The sequence below is a fragment of the Physeter macrocephalus genome, chromosome 15, assembly GCF_002837175.3.
Source record: "Physeter macrocephalus isolate SW-GA chromosome 15, ASM283717v5, whole genome shotgun sequence".
NCBI lineage: Eukaryota > Metazoa > Chordata > Mammalia > Artiodactyla > Physeteridae > Physeter > Physeter macrocephalus.
Genome location: NC_041228.1, coordinates 30,927,695 through 30,941,881, shown reverse-complemented (window position 1 = coordinate 30,941,881; position 14,187 = coordinate 30,927,695). Strand labels below are relative to the sequence as shown.

The following is a 14,187-nucleotide window of genomic DNA, read 5'->3' as shown; positions in this document are numbered from 1 at the left end:
ACCCAACTTTCTTTCGTTTCTTTGGCGAGAACCTGAAATTAGGGCTGCCCGACAGGCTGGAGCCCTAAAACGGGGAAGCGTGGGGCTTAGTTTCGGCGAAACCCTCGGGTGCTTGTGCGGGAAGCTCATTTTCCCCCCGGGGTGGGGTTCAGAGTGCCGGCAGGGACCTAGCAGGACGCTCGCTCAGGTTCCGAGCCCAAGTCCCTGGCGGCGGGGACGCGCGCGCGCGGCGTGGGTGGGCGCTTTAAGCCCGAGCGGCGGCTGCAGCACTAGCTATTTTTAGCGGCGCGTCGCCCCCCTTTCTCCCCGCCTCCCTCCTCTCTCCCCCCCCCCCCCCCGTCACTCGCTCTTGGTAGCGTCCACGCGGGCAGGTCTGGAAACTGAGCATGTGTGGAAGCGCTCGGCGGTCTCGGCGGCGGCGGTGGTAGAACCAGGCTGCGTCAGGCTGAGCCCATTCACTGCGCGGCCGCAGAAGCGCAGCGCCGACGCCGCGCCGCCCAGCCCAGCCGAGAGGGGCGCACTAGCCGCCGCGGGGCCCGCCGCCGCTCACCGCAGCCCCCTCCTGGCGACCAGCAAGTAAGTTTGTGAGGCGGCTGGGCGGTGGGGCGACGGCTTGGCGCCCCGGGGAAGCCCACGCTGGCAGGCGGGAGGCACGGCCGGCGCTCCGGAGAACCGGCTGGCCGCTGCCCCAGGTGCCCGGCGCCTCGGCGAGTCGCTTGGCCAATTTGAAAGTGGTGGCAGCTGGGATGTTCTAGCGGGGCGGGGCGGGGGGCAAAGCAGGAAGTCTGAACTGACTCCGGCGGAGGCCGAGGGAAGGACCACGCAGCGAGAGAGCGGGCTGGGGCGGGCTGGGTTTGGGATGCGGGCTCCCGGCCGAGAACAGCCGCAGAGGGAAAGCCGGTGTCTCCGGGGGACAGGGTTGAGAGGGCCGTGTGGGAGGAATACTAGAGGGTGAGCGTGTCCTGGCCGGAGGGGCGGGAGGGAAGATGGATGGAAAGTGGGGCGCGTGGAAAGCGGATTTGAACCAGAGCTTAGGACGCCGGTGGAAGGGGCCGTGGGCTCCGGGAAACGAGTGGACTCGAATAATTTGGGGAGTCTGTACCAGGTCAGGGCGATATAATGACGGAGAGGGACAGCCTTGGATCGAGGTCTTCGAAGTGTAATAGGCGAGGCCAAATGTTGGGAACTGGCTGGACAGAGGATGGAGGCAGAAAGTGGCCTGGAAGGGCCAGTAGGAAAATCGCTAAGGGATTTGGGTGAAGGGGAGGAGGGGAGCGGTGCAGAGATCGAGCGGAGGAACGGGGCTGCTGTTGGGGCTAAAAGGCTCAGGAAAGGCTTGGAGGCTACTACGTGCGGTCCCCCTGAATAGTGACTTAGTAGCGGTTCTCTGAGGTTTACTTGCACGCCAGGCTCCTCCTTCATCTTCTGCCTCGCTTGTTAACAGGGCAGCTCGCTTTAGGCAAGCTTGTAAATTTGGGCAGATGAAGCAACCGGGAAGGTAGTCATTTGCAGGGGATCTGCCAGTGCTTCCCTTGAGTGGTTCTCGGCACCCTCAGGGTGCAATGTAGGGTCTGAATGTGTGTGTTTCAGGGGATGGGGGAGAGTGATTTCTGCTCTAGGCCACAGGAATCCGCGGTCTCGCTCGGGAGGTACGGTGTTTGGGGCCGGGAAGTCAGGCAGAAGTCTGCAGTGTGCAACTCGCGGCGGGGCGTGTGAGTATGCGTGTGTGCGCGCCTGTGCGCGTGTTGCCCGCCCGGGGTCGCGTGTGTTGCTGCAGTCTGTCTCCATGACGAGGAGATCCAGGGCTCCACAGGAGGCACGGGGAGGGGATTAAAGGAAACGTGCTTTCCTACCTCTCTTCTGCCTCCTTTCCCTAGGGTCACATTCTTTGCTCGTCCAGTGATGCTCTTCTCTAACCTCTTCCCCCGACTCCTGCACGTCCCACACCTGACGCCGGTCTTGTCCTCTGATTCGGTACCCCGGAGGACGCTGCTGTCCCTCCTCTGCCAGAGGGAATCCGAGGAGTCCCGCTGGTTAGAGGGGCTCCCGAATCCACCAGGCTTTCCCTGGGGCGTCACTCCGGGGGTCCTCAGTTCACTCTGCTGCCGCTGCAGGTGACAGCGATGTTGCCCCACGGACCCCAGTGATGGCTCCAAATAGCCAGCTCTTACTGGTTCTTGGGAGGTAGGTCTCCCCGGAGTTCCCACAGGTAATTGTAACTTAAAAAGACCAGATTAGTAGAAAAAACAAGCACTGAGGGCAAAAAGCTTTATGTAAAAGCGCCTGTTAGACTAACAAATATTTTACCCACCAACCACAGGAAGGGAAGAAGCTTCTACAGCGTACGCATCTGAAACTGGAGGGGAGGGGGCGGCGGAGCGGGAGTTGTCACCATGTCCACAGCTTCTTCGACTCTATCCAGCTTGCTATTTCCTGTCCTCCTTGCCTCCTTTTAAGCGAGACTTTACCAAATACAGGAAATGAGGATGAAGGCGACTCTGGAAACCTGTGCCATCTGTGGAAGGACTCAAAGAAGGGAGAGCGAGAGCTGTGCTTACTGTCTGCCAGATATCTCAGAGGGCTGGGCTCTGAGATTGTGTGTTCAGACATCAGAAATAATTCTGAACATCCAAATTGCAGGGGGGAGACTCAGATGAAGGGAAGTGAGAAACTCTAAAAAAGTGATGAGGACCATAGTATGGGGTTGTCTTGCAAGGTGATCACTGACCTGTGGAGGGACACAGCAGAAAGAACAGCAAGCTTCTAATGGCCAGGGGCATATCGTCTTATTCCATACGACAGTGGGTCGCCCAGTTTCTAGTACAGTAACTATTGAAAAATACCTTTTGAAATATGGCCATGATTCTGGATATCTGAAAAGTTTGAATAGAAAGACATATACTGTCATTTTCTGCTTCTATTACTATGTTTTTTTCATTGATTATTATTAGAACATGTGGTGAAGGTAAAATAAATTATTATCTTACCCATTATCCTGTTCTCCCCAAATATGTTTGCCTGTTTTTTGTGTTGGGAGTCATGGAGGAAGGAGAGTTGGGCAAATTGATTAGGATGTCAAATAAAGGCAGAGTTTAGGTACCTGAAGATCTTATGTGTGTGTGGAGGCGAAAGCTTCATTTATATAATGCTAAATTCAGTGCAAAATGAGAAAACCCTTCTGTCTCCACTCCTCACCTCTTGCATTTGAAATACAAGGGATTGTACCCTTGGGCTGGTTCCTAGTCCTCTGAAGCCTAGCTTAATAATTTTCCTGGAGGATTGTAACCTAAATTCAGGTACACTTTAGGAAATAATCAGTGGACTCTTTGCCGCCCTAAGGTAAAGTCATTTAAAAAAAAAAAGTGGTGAAATGGCTTGATGAAGCAGAATAATGAGTGAGAGAAATATTAACCAAAGTGGAAGAAGAGAAATCACTTCCTCTTGCCTCAGGGTTAGAGCTTACGGGATAGGCTTAGAACAGTGGTTCTCAACAGGGGCAGTTTTCCCCCCCATGGGACACCGGCAATGTCTGGAGATGTTATTGGTTGTTACAACTGGGTGGGGAGGGGTGCTACTGGCATCTCATGGGCAGAGGCCAGGGATGTTGCTAATATTCTACAAGGCATTGGGTAGTGCCCCATAACAAAGAGTTATCCAACCCCACGTGTCAGTAGTGCTGAAGATAAGGAACCCTGGCTTAGAACTAGGTATGATTATAATGAAAAGCAGCTTCTGTCAGGATGCTTTCACATATTCCTATTGGAAGTCTATCTTGAAAATCAAGAGTAGTTAATATTAAGAGACTTTCTATGCAAATGGCCCCATATTCAAAAACAGTTGCTTTAAGGAAATTAAAGAGGTTTCCTTTTAGCAGAACTTCTTTTCAGCCTTCAAAAAAAAAAAAGTCCTAAAGTAGATTGGGAATGTCTGAAAAGACATATATAGTATGCATAGGAACTGAGTAAACATTTTTTTTGATGAAAACAGGTTAAAACTGTTCTACCACTGTATTTTTCACTGTACTTGTTTGGTAATTGCTTTTAAAAATACATAGTGTTAAAATTAATATTAATTTAATTTAAACTACAACTAATAAATTCTTCATGTAGTGAGGGATTGAACCGAATCAGAGAAAAATGTTAGCTGAACACTTATTAGAAGCCTCATGAAGTGTTCCAAAATGAACCCTTAGTATTTGTAGACATCTTCCCAGGAAGGTAAGAACCCTGTATAATTTTCGTACGTTTAGTTTCAGTTTTAAATCGACAGCAAGGCATGTATTGAGAAGCAGACTTTTCCGGCTTGCAGCACAATACACTGCCTGGAGAGGGGAAACAGTAGCTTACACTCTTGGATGTAATACGATCAGGGAAGTGTTCTAAGAACACCTGTGTGCAGGAACGCAGAAGCTTGCTTGATAAAACCTTTGTCATGATCACACTGAGGCCTGGAGAAACGAAACAGATTTAGTCAGTATTTCTACCCTCTCCCCTCCATCTCCCTCCACCTGCCAGCACTTTTATTGGTGGGTTGGTTTCAGAATTCATTCTAAAGGGATCCTCATTAGGGCTGCTTACTTCCCTTCTTGTTCTGATAACCATACCCTCCATCCTTGGCCGTCACCGTCCCTCAGTCCTGCAGGAATTCATGCAGCAGAAGAGTCTCCTGCTTAGTTTCTGGGGCACCCAGTAACCTCTCCTTTTCTCCTGTGTGTACAAAGACAAACAGCTCTTTCCTGCTTCTAAGAGGAACAGAGATTTGCGTCTCTCTTGGAAAAAGGCAGTGGGGAGAGATCCTTGTTTTCCACAGAGGCAACCTCAGCTTCTCTGCTTGCATCCCTGAACTGCCTCGTTCAATTGTTTGTTCAGTTGCCTATTCTTGATTTTAGGAAGGCTCCCTCTTCCCAAAGACAGAGTGAAAGAACGGAGGAAGACAGAACTTCACTGTGAGCCGCACTGTTGTTGATAGAGGGCACCTCTCATGGGCTGTATGAAGCCTCAAGAATATGATTTGAACCAATGATAATACTATTTGTAATTTCAACAGTAGCAGGTTCTGTCCTAGGCACTGGGACTCTGCATTGGCAATGCCGAGCAGCATTGCGCATTGCAGCCGGTTTGCAAAACCAAGTTCATTTAGAGTAATATACATATATTTCATGTATGTCTCAAAGTCTATCTATAAAAAGAAACACAGGATGGGTATTCATTTTCATTAAAGTTGGAGAGGCTCTAGAGAGATATAGCCTTATTCTTCAAAATACTTTGGAACACATTGTTGATATGCAGAAGGCAAAAGAAACCATTAGGGGGGAAAGCACAGTTACATGTGTTTCTCTATAGATCAGACAAGGAGGGAGTGAGCAATCTGAGGTGAAAGGGGTCAGTTCTTATCTCCCTTTTCCTTTCTTTAGGAAATAGTTATGGATTTTGTTTGACATTCGAGGAAGGAGAGATGGTTTCCTTCCCCACAGATACTTGTTGAATGGATCTGTGCCCTTTTCTACTTCTGATAGCCATAGTAGGAGGCAGTGGGCTGGCTGGTATGATAGTTAGAGTGAAGCAGAATTTCAGATCAATTTTGTCCATAATGTTTGTGACAAAGGCTCACTTTCAAAAACTGAGCATACCATGTCACTGTTTTGATGAGACTGATATAAAGATTACAGAGCTGAACATCTCTGCTGATTTGGCTACTAGGTACTACCTATGCTTTAAACTATCAGAGTAAACTATTGGGAGTGGGGACTGAAATAATATGGCAGCTTCTCTTACCTGTAAACAGACTTGCCGGCCACCGTGGCAGGTCAGTTATTGTCCAGCTGGAAGAAAGGTAGGTGTCAAGGCTGGGAATTTTATTGAACAGTGTATGCTGTCCTTGCTGAGTTCAAGAGCAAGAAAAAGAACAACCAAAGCAGGAATTTGAAAAGTATGCTACAGCAGAGGCAAAGAGAGTTTCTGCTTTTAATTTCATTTTAGCTTATTATTGTTAAGGACAAGCAGCAGTAATGCATGAAAACGGTAACCTTGCCTGTGGAAGGTTTTACTTTTGTTCATAAATGCTTGTTCATCTTAAGAAGCAAATAGCCTAGAACATATCCTGAGGCTTTCAGCCTTCAGTATAAATAGTGTGTCTCTTCTATCTCTAGAATATTCATTATGTGATATCATTTGGAATCTGAATACTGGGCTAAATTGGCTGATGCAGTCCCTTCTAATTTAGTGATTTAGAGTTGTCTCTGTCCTTTTAAAGAAGGTGAAAGAGATATACTGTTTGTCATTGGGAGCACAGTTATGGGTGCTGGAAGCAGCCTCTTTTACACACAGACATGCCTGGTACTTGACATTGGTCTGGGACTCCACTGACCAAAACATAGATCTCAGTCTTCTGGATTATGAAGCCTGATTTTAACAATTTTGATTGGAACCAGAGCTGCGACCAGGCTTGTGAATCAATTGATGTTTTCGGAAAAGACCAAATGATGAGCCAGAATACTCGCCACCCATTGCCAGGAAAGAAGTACAGCAGTTTAAGGAGGATCAAGAGATTTGCAGTCAGATCTGGCACTCTTACTTAGTAGTTTTGTGACTTTAGATGAGGTGTTATTTTTCTTTTTTAACTTCATGTAGCTCCAATTTCCTCATCTTTTGAAATGGAGATTTTGTTTTTTCCTGTAGAGTTCACTATAGGATTAGAGGAAATATTTTCAAAGCAAAAGTGCGTATTAATAGTGTTGGTGATGGTGGTGCTTATATGTCCTTCTAGTGCTGGAATTTAAATGGTTGCTGTCTAGGAAGTGGAAGTAGTGGGGCCATTGGTGAGCAAGATGAGATGGAAAAGGACAGTGGGAGTGGATCATAGTTAGGAAGGGATTTTGGAGGTGAAGTAGTCTGATGTCCTCTTTTGACTGATGGGGCCTTGGGGACTCAGGATTATGGTGTGATTTGCCCAAGGTTATGCTGCATCATTTCAGCTGAGTCTACAATTTTTCAAAGTCTCCATCCTAACATTCTCCACCTTAAGAGCACACTTATTTTCTTGGGTAAATCCATGTTTCTTCTGTTTATCTAAAAATGGTTATTCAGCTCAGGAACCTCTGTTTTCAGTTGTTATATTCCAGGTCTTTTATAGGCAACTAAAGAAGTCATCAGTGGATCTCTAATTGAATTTGTATAGGAGTTCAACTCAGCTGTTCACTTAAATGATCAAGATGATCAAGTACATGTTTATGTTTTCCTAATTGGGGTGAACATTAGTAGAGTTTTATCTAAAAACAAAAAAAACACCACTATGGATAATGTTCTTCAAATAGGTTATTGCTATTAATGACAAGAAAATTGAAGATTGGCCCTTGTTAATGGTTCTGTTGCTAAATTAATAGTTTCGTTTTTGTTTTAAATCAGTGCTGTTGCCATTGTGGTTTCTTGAAGAGTTTCAGATTCAATGAAAATGTTAAAACCTACATGTGTTGGAAGTACTTTGTGAGTTGTAAAGTATATTATGTACGTTGTCTTATTTGTAATTTATGGTAAAGATATATTATCAGTTGCAATAATGAAAGACTTAAAATTGAAAGCCAGGACAGAAAAAACATTCCCTTTCGAATCAGACAAACTTGAATTCAAATCTCCATTTTTTAGTCACTAGCTGTGATAACTTGGACAAATTACTTGACTTTCCAGCTTCTCCTGTCTTTTGCGAATCATACCCACCAGATTACAGGTATGATTCTTGTGATGATTAAGTAAGATAAGCAAGTAAAGATCTTAGCATGATGCCTGGCACCCTTCTTTGTCCTTGTACACCGCTAATTCACCGTACTTCAGCTACACCTCTAAAGTAACTATTTATACTTGAATTAGTTCAGAGTTTTTCACTGTAAAGAATCAGAAAACCTGATTTTAAGTGACTTGAGGGGAAAAAAAAAAGAGAGAGAGACTTCATGAATGTGTAACTGAGTAAAATAGGGGAGTATATCTGGCTCCAGGTAGGACCTAATTTAAGGCTCAAACCATGTGACTAGTTCATTGTTAATGGGAGTGAGAATAAAAAGGTTGTTAGTAGTCCAGTTGGAAACTATGCATTAATTTCTTTTAAGTCTTCCAATAGTTTCCTCTTCTTGGACAGAAGCACACAGGCTTGCTAAAACAATAATAAATCCATTATAGATAGCTGTATGTAGAAAAGTTTCGAGCTGCTTACATAGATTATTTTGTGGGAGGGATGGAGTGAAGCTGAAATTTCCGTGGAACCTGCTAATAGTGGTAAGTCAAAATAAAATAAGCAGTGAAACACAGCAGAGCAAAATTCAAAGCTTCAGTTTTGTAATTTATCAGAGTTCCTTAACTGAATTAAATAGAAACTGGTTCTGGGCAATTTAAGCAGAAAGGAATTCATCATATGGTCATGCAGTAGTGCATGCAATCGAAGGAAATGCTGAAGAACAAGACCTCGGAAAGGATACCCCGCTGTCGGGTTGAGTCAGCTCTAGCTGTTTTCCGTCATTGTGTCACTGTGCCCAAGACTCAGAATTCTGAGAGAGAGAGAAAGAGAGAGTCAGTTCAGAGAAAGAGCAGGGCATCTTGACTGGCAGTCCACCAACATTGTGTTTCATGGGCCCAAGGGGCTACTAAGGCATAATCTCTAATCTGCTCCTACCAGAAGGAGGGGAATAGATGACACCAGGCAGGCATACTCAACTCATGTCCACTACATAGATTCGGATGGGAAAAACTTGCTTCAGTGATAATGAATTACTAGAAGGGAAAAAAGGAAAACAAAAAACAAAACAACGGCAACAACAAGTAAAACGAGTGTATCGTCTAAACAGAATCCATGTGCGAGACAAAAATACCCTGTCAGTTTCCTAAGACTACTCTTACAAATTACCACCCACTGGGTGACTAAAAACAACAGAAATTTATTCTCTCACAGTTCTGGAAGATAGAAGTCTGCAATCAAGGTGTGGACAGGGCCATTCTCTCTTTGAAGATTCTAGGGGGAGAATCTGTTCCATGCCTTTCTCTTAGCTCCTGGTGCTGCCAATAATGGTTGGTGTTCCTCTGTTTACAGAGGCATCACTCTAATCTCTGCCTGCATCATCACATGGTGTTCTTTCTCCCCTGTGTTGAATCTGTGTCTCTTCTTTTCTGATAAGAACACTGGTCATATTGGATTAAGGGCCCATACTGTTCCTGCATGACCTCATCTTAATGTAAGCAATTACATCTATAATGACCCAATTCCAAATGAGGTCACATTCTGAGATTCTGGGAAGGACATGAGATCTGGGGAGACACTATCCAACCTAGTACTGATGTAATGTGGATAAAATAAACAACAATGCACATAGCTAGGTCTAAAGAGTGGGAAGGGGGTACTATCCTATTATTCTGTTATAAAACTCTATCTGAAGTATCATGCCTGGTTTAGGCACCCCTTTTCAAATGATCATGTGTCCCCTGGAGAACTAGTGGAAAAACAATTTGCTTTGTAAGGGCAGTTTTTTGGAACTACGGACCATAAACTTGGCAAAGAGGAGTTCAAGATAAATATAATATGAGCTTCCAATTGTCGAAAGAAAGAAAGATTTAATCATTATTGCTCACTTAAGAGCTAAGACCTATGGCCGGGAATTTCAGAGAAGCCGATTTTCTCTCACTGTAAGCGAGAACAATCTTATATAAGTGTGGTTCAGGAGTCCCCATCTCTGGAAGCACTCAGCAGAAGCTTATCATCCATATTTGTTATGGATGATGTAGAAGAGATTTCTGAATATCCAGGGAGCTTAGATTAGATAACTGCCCAATGTTCCATGTTTAAGATTCTCTTCTTCTAGGAGTACATAGGACGTTAGTGATCCCCCAAACATTTATTAAGCATGAAGCATGGTATTATATGTTGGTGGAAGCAGGAGTAAACATGGCATGCATAGTCTCTGGTTATTATGTAGATAAATATTTCATTGGTCTACTGTGGTAGTGATAGTACATATCCAGGAACCTGTAAAGTATCTGGCACAAAGCACAAGATTAGTAATTATTTGTTGAGTGAAATTGTTGTTTAATCGGAGTCTGCTTTACAAATATATGTTCAAGTTGTTTACCTGGAGTGCTTAACCTGATAGTTATCAGCCCTGTCATATTCCTTCATACGATTCCTCCATGGCCTCTGGCTGTATAGGATTACCTTGTTCATATATCATCACTCTCTTTGTTTCATTTTTACCATCTTAAAAATAGGGTTGGAGTTGGGGAGTGATTTTCCTCCTTAATCTCTTTCCGCCTTTGGGCTGTCTTTGCCAACAGAGGCAGCCCTGAACCTCTGAAGTTCATGTGTTAATGTGAAGACTGGAGGGGACTTGGGCTAAAGCAGTGTTTCTCAGAGTGTGGGACAGTATGACTGATTTTATACGAGATGACTTTGGGTGGTGTGTGGATATGTATTGAACTGAATTGAAAGGCTTTTGAATTTGTTCTCTTCCAGTGTTTCTTATTAAGGCAAGGAGGAAGTTTCAGTTTGGTGCTAGTGTTAAACGTGTATTCGAGATACTAGTTTTAGCTCCCTTTTTAACAGAGTAGGCTTCAGTTGCCAAGCTTTCAAAAGTCCAGTAAAACTATTTTGTTTTCATTGTATTCATTTTTGTTTTATTTTCTTTCATGCTAAGTGCTAGTTTCCGTATAAAATAATGGCACAAAGCTTCCTTTAAAAATTCATGCAGTTAAATTTTTTAATGGTATGATATTTTTAAAAAACCAGGAAGGTAATATATATATATAGATGATTGAGACTTGGAAATTTCTATGTCAAAGTTCTCCTGAGGATTCACGTGTCTGGACTTTCTTCCTTGCTGTTTCTGGCACTTCTTTGCACTGTGGACAGCTGAAAGCAGCTGTTCTGTGTAAGAGTGCTCCCTTTCTGAGTTGCTTCACAAGATACCTGTTGGCCCAGAGAAAGGGAACTTTGTGCATATAAATATGGCTTTGCGTTGCTTATAAAGTGCCTAGATACTCTGTATTTCTGAGCTATCCTTTAAAAGCAATTCAAAATTGCTTTTCTGGCTTTTAAGGTAGATTTGTACATTGATAGAATAAATGTTGAATTAATTTTAATTTATGTAATTCTTTCTCCATTGTATTTGTTTTTGTTTTCCTTTCTTTTTGTAATAGGGCCCAGACTTCATAAAGAAGAAAGGAGATTTTTTTTTTTTACAGGTTTTTAAAAATATATATTTTACTACCTCAGGGTATCAGTTATAATACTGAAGGAATTTTTTAAAATTTCAGCCAATTTTATACATGAGCATGTTTAAAAAGTCAAAATTTTCTACAAGGCGTATGATATAGACTAGTAGTTTCCTCCTTCACTGCTCACCATCTCCAATTCCATATTCATAGGAAGCAACCACTTTTTTTCTGGTGTTTATTTCCGTATTCCTAAATACAAACTTAGAGTTCTAGAGCTTGATATTTGCTTTTATCTGGTAACTTCCTAGATTAGAAAATATGGAAGATGAGTATTATTATATCTTTCACTAACTTCCTTCCATCTTGTTCCCACTCTTCCCAACATTCTTTCTTTCTTTTCTTTTCATTTTTTAATTTTTGATGAAATAAAGTTCAGAAGTTTGGTTTCCACTTAAGATGGAGAAATTCACAAGAAATCACTCCCACTATCACAATGACAAAAAGCTGGATTTTGTATATTATATAAAGTCATAACTTGTCTTGGGCCCATCAAGAGCTGAGGTCACAAGATAAGCAAGTGAACTGAAGTCCAAAAAAGGACAAGTCCTTCTAAGGAGATATGGGACATGAACCCTTTTACCTGTGCCAGCTCATAGGAAGAAGAAATAATATACACAAAAGTGAATAAGAAGGGTACACCCATGTTCATAGCAGCATTGGTCACAGTAGACATGGCGTAGAAACAACCCAAGTGTCTGTCGATGGATGAATGGATAAACAAAATGTGGCATATACATATACAATAGAATATTATTCAGCCTTAAAAAGGAAGGGAATTCTGACACATGCTGTAACATGGATGAACCTTGAAGACATTATGTAGGTGAAAGAAACCAGTCACAAAAAGACAAATTCTATATTATTCCACTTTATAAGGTACCTTGAACAGTCAAACTCATGGAGATGAAAAAAATGGTGGCTGTCACGGGCTGTAGGTAGGGGGAAATGGGGAGCTCTTGGCTAATGGATACAGAGTTTCAGCTTTACAAGATGAAAAGGTTCTGGAGATGGACGGTGGTGATGGTTGCTCAACAGTGTGAATGGACTTAATGCCATTGAACTGTACACTTAAAATGGTAAAGATAATAAATTTTATGTTATGTGTGTTTTACCACAACTAAAGATAATAATAAAAATATTTTAGAAAGCGAATAAGAAGAAAGATTTAAAATCTTAAAAAAATTCTTGAAAGTCAAGTGAGGACTAACAGGATAGCTGAGAATACCTGGGAGCATAGATGCAAGGGGAGTCTGCACTCTCACAAGTTCTTTCTTTTTTTTAAATTGAAGTATAGTTGATTTACAATGTGTGTTAGTTTCTGGTATACAGCAAAGTGATTAAGTTATGCATATATATTTTCCTTTTCATATTCTTTTCCATTATGATTTATTACAGGATATCAAGTATAGTTCCCTGTGCTATACCATAGGACCTTGTTTATCTGTTTTATATATAGTAGTTTGAATTTGCTAATCCCAAACTCCTAATTTATCCCTCTCCCTCCCATGGTAACCATACATTTGTTTTCCATGTCTCTGACTTTGTTTTGTTTTGTAAATAAGTTCATTTGTATCATATTTTAGATTCCACATATAAGTGGACAAGTTCTTTCCCATGGGCCTCTGCTCAGTGCTTACCAGAGAGTTTGGGGGCAAGGAGGTTAACCAGAGAGAGAGAAACCCCATTCGTTCCACAGGTGTGCACATAGTGAGAGGCTGCCCCTGGAAACAGGTGTAAAATCCCACCTCCAACCTCAGATTCTTCTCGTACTGGCAAAAGCCTTTTGCCACTGGGGAGGGGGCAGAAACCCCACTGAGCCCAGCATCCTGCACTGGTACAAAGTGGAGATCTGTAGAAAAGTTGAGGAAAAGCCAGCCCAAGGCCCAGGTTCTTAGTGCCTAAGAGTGAGGGAAGACCCAGAGAACTCAAACGTTTATGTAGCAGCTGTATTCATAATTGCTAAATATTGGAAACATCGCAGAGGTCCATCAGTTGGGGAATGGATAAACAAATTGTGGTGGTATTCCACAGAATAGAATTCTACAGGACACTAAAAAGGAATAAAAGGAAAGTGCTGACTTCACCACTGTGCCAGTGTTCACTGAGAGTAACCGTCAGGGAGACAGCCATGAATATTTCATGAAAAACATGGCACTTTAGAAAATGCAAAGGTTGGGAAGGAGATCAAGACAATTATGTAGAAAGCAGGAGTACTTAGAGGGGCTGATTGTGAGGCTAGGAGAGACTTAGAGGTCATAATTTGCTCAGCAAGAAGACAGTCCTATATATGATCTGAGGGTTTTTTTCATTATGATACATAAATACTATTGATTTATAAACTACTCTCCTTTTGAACCTCAAAGCCCTCTATAAATACATAAACAGTTTTTTCCCTACCCTAAACTTATGTCAAGTTGGTCATAGATTCTTCAAAGTTAAAGCGTCTTTAGAATTCATCTAATATCCTTCTGAACCGGGGTTCTTAACCTGTAGTTCACAGGCATGGATAGAATTCAGCTAGTACACAAACTTGGGTAAGGAAAAGTGACATCTTTATTGTTATTAACCTCTAATTGAAATTTAGCATTGTCCTTCATTATAGGTGTAGGTTACCAACCACAGTAGCATCAGCAGTACCTGTGACTTTGTCACCAATGGAAGTCACAGATAATATCATATCCCATTACATTTGTTGACAGATATTTTAAAAAATCATCTAAGGAAACACTCCCATTTACCACTGCAACAAAAAGAATAAAATACCTAGGAATAAACCTACCTAAGGAGACAAAAGACCTGTATGCAGAAAACTATAAGACACTCATAAAGGAAATTAAAGATGAAACAAACAGATGGAGAGATATACCATGTTCTTGGATTGGAAGAATCAACATTGTGAAAATGACTATACTACCCAAAGCAATCTACAGATTCAATGCAA

At 42.6% G+C, this 14,187-nt stretch overlaps 1 protein-coding gene across 5 annotated transcripts in view; it reads left to right on the top strand.

Annotated features, from left to right (window-relative positions):
* The first annotated feature begins 469 nt into the window (after window positions 1-469).
* The window catches only part of OXR1 (oxidation resistance 1), a 468,745-nt gene continuing 455,027 nt past the window's right edge, over window positions 470-14,187 (top strand). For 4 of the 5 annotated variants that reach the window (XM_024129823.3, XM_024129824.3, XM_024129821.3 and 1 more), the window contains exon 1: window positions 470-576. The gene's annotated coding sequence lies outside the window, so the exon portion shown is untranslated. The remainder of the gene's footprint in view (window positions 577-14,187) is intronic. The other variant, XM_055091042.1, reaches the window with a different exon arrangement.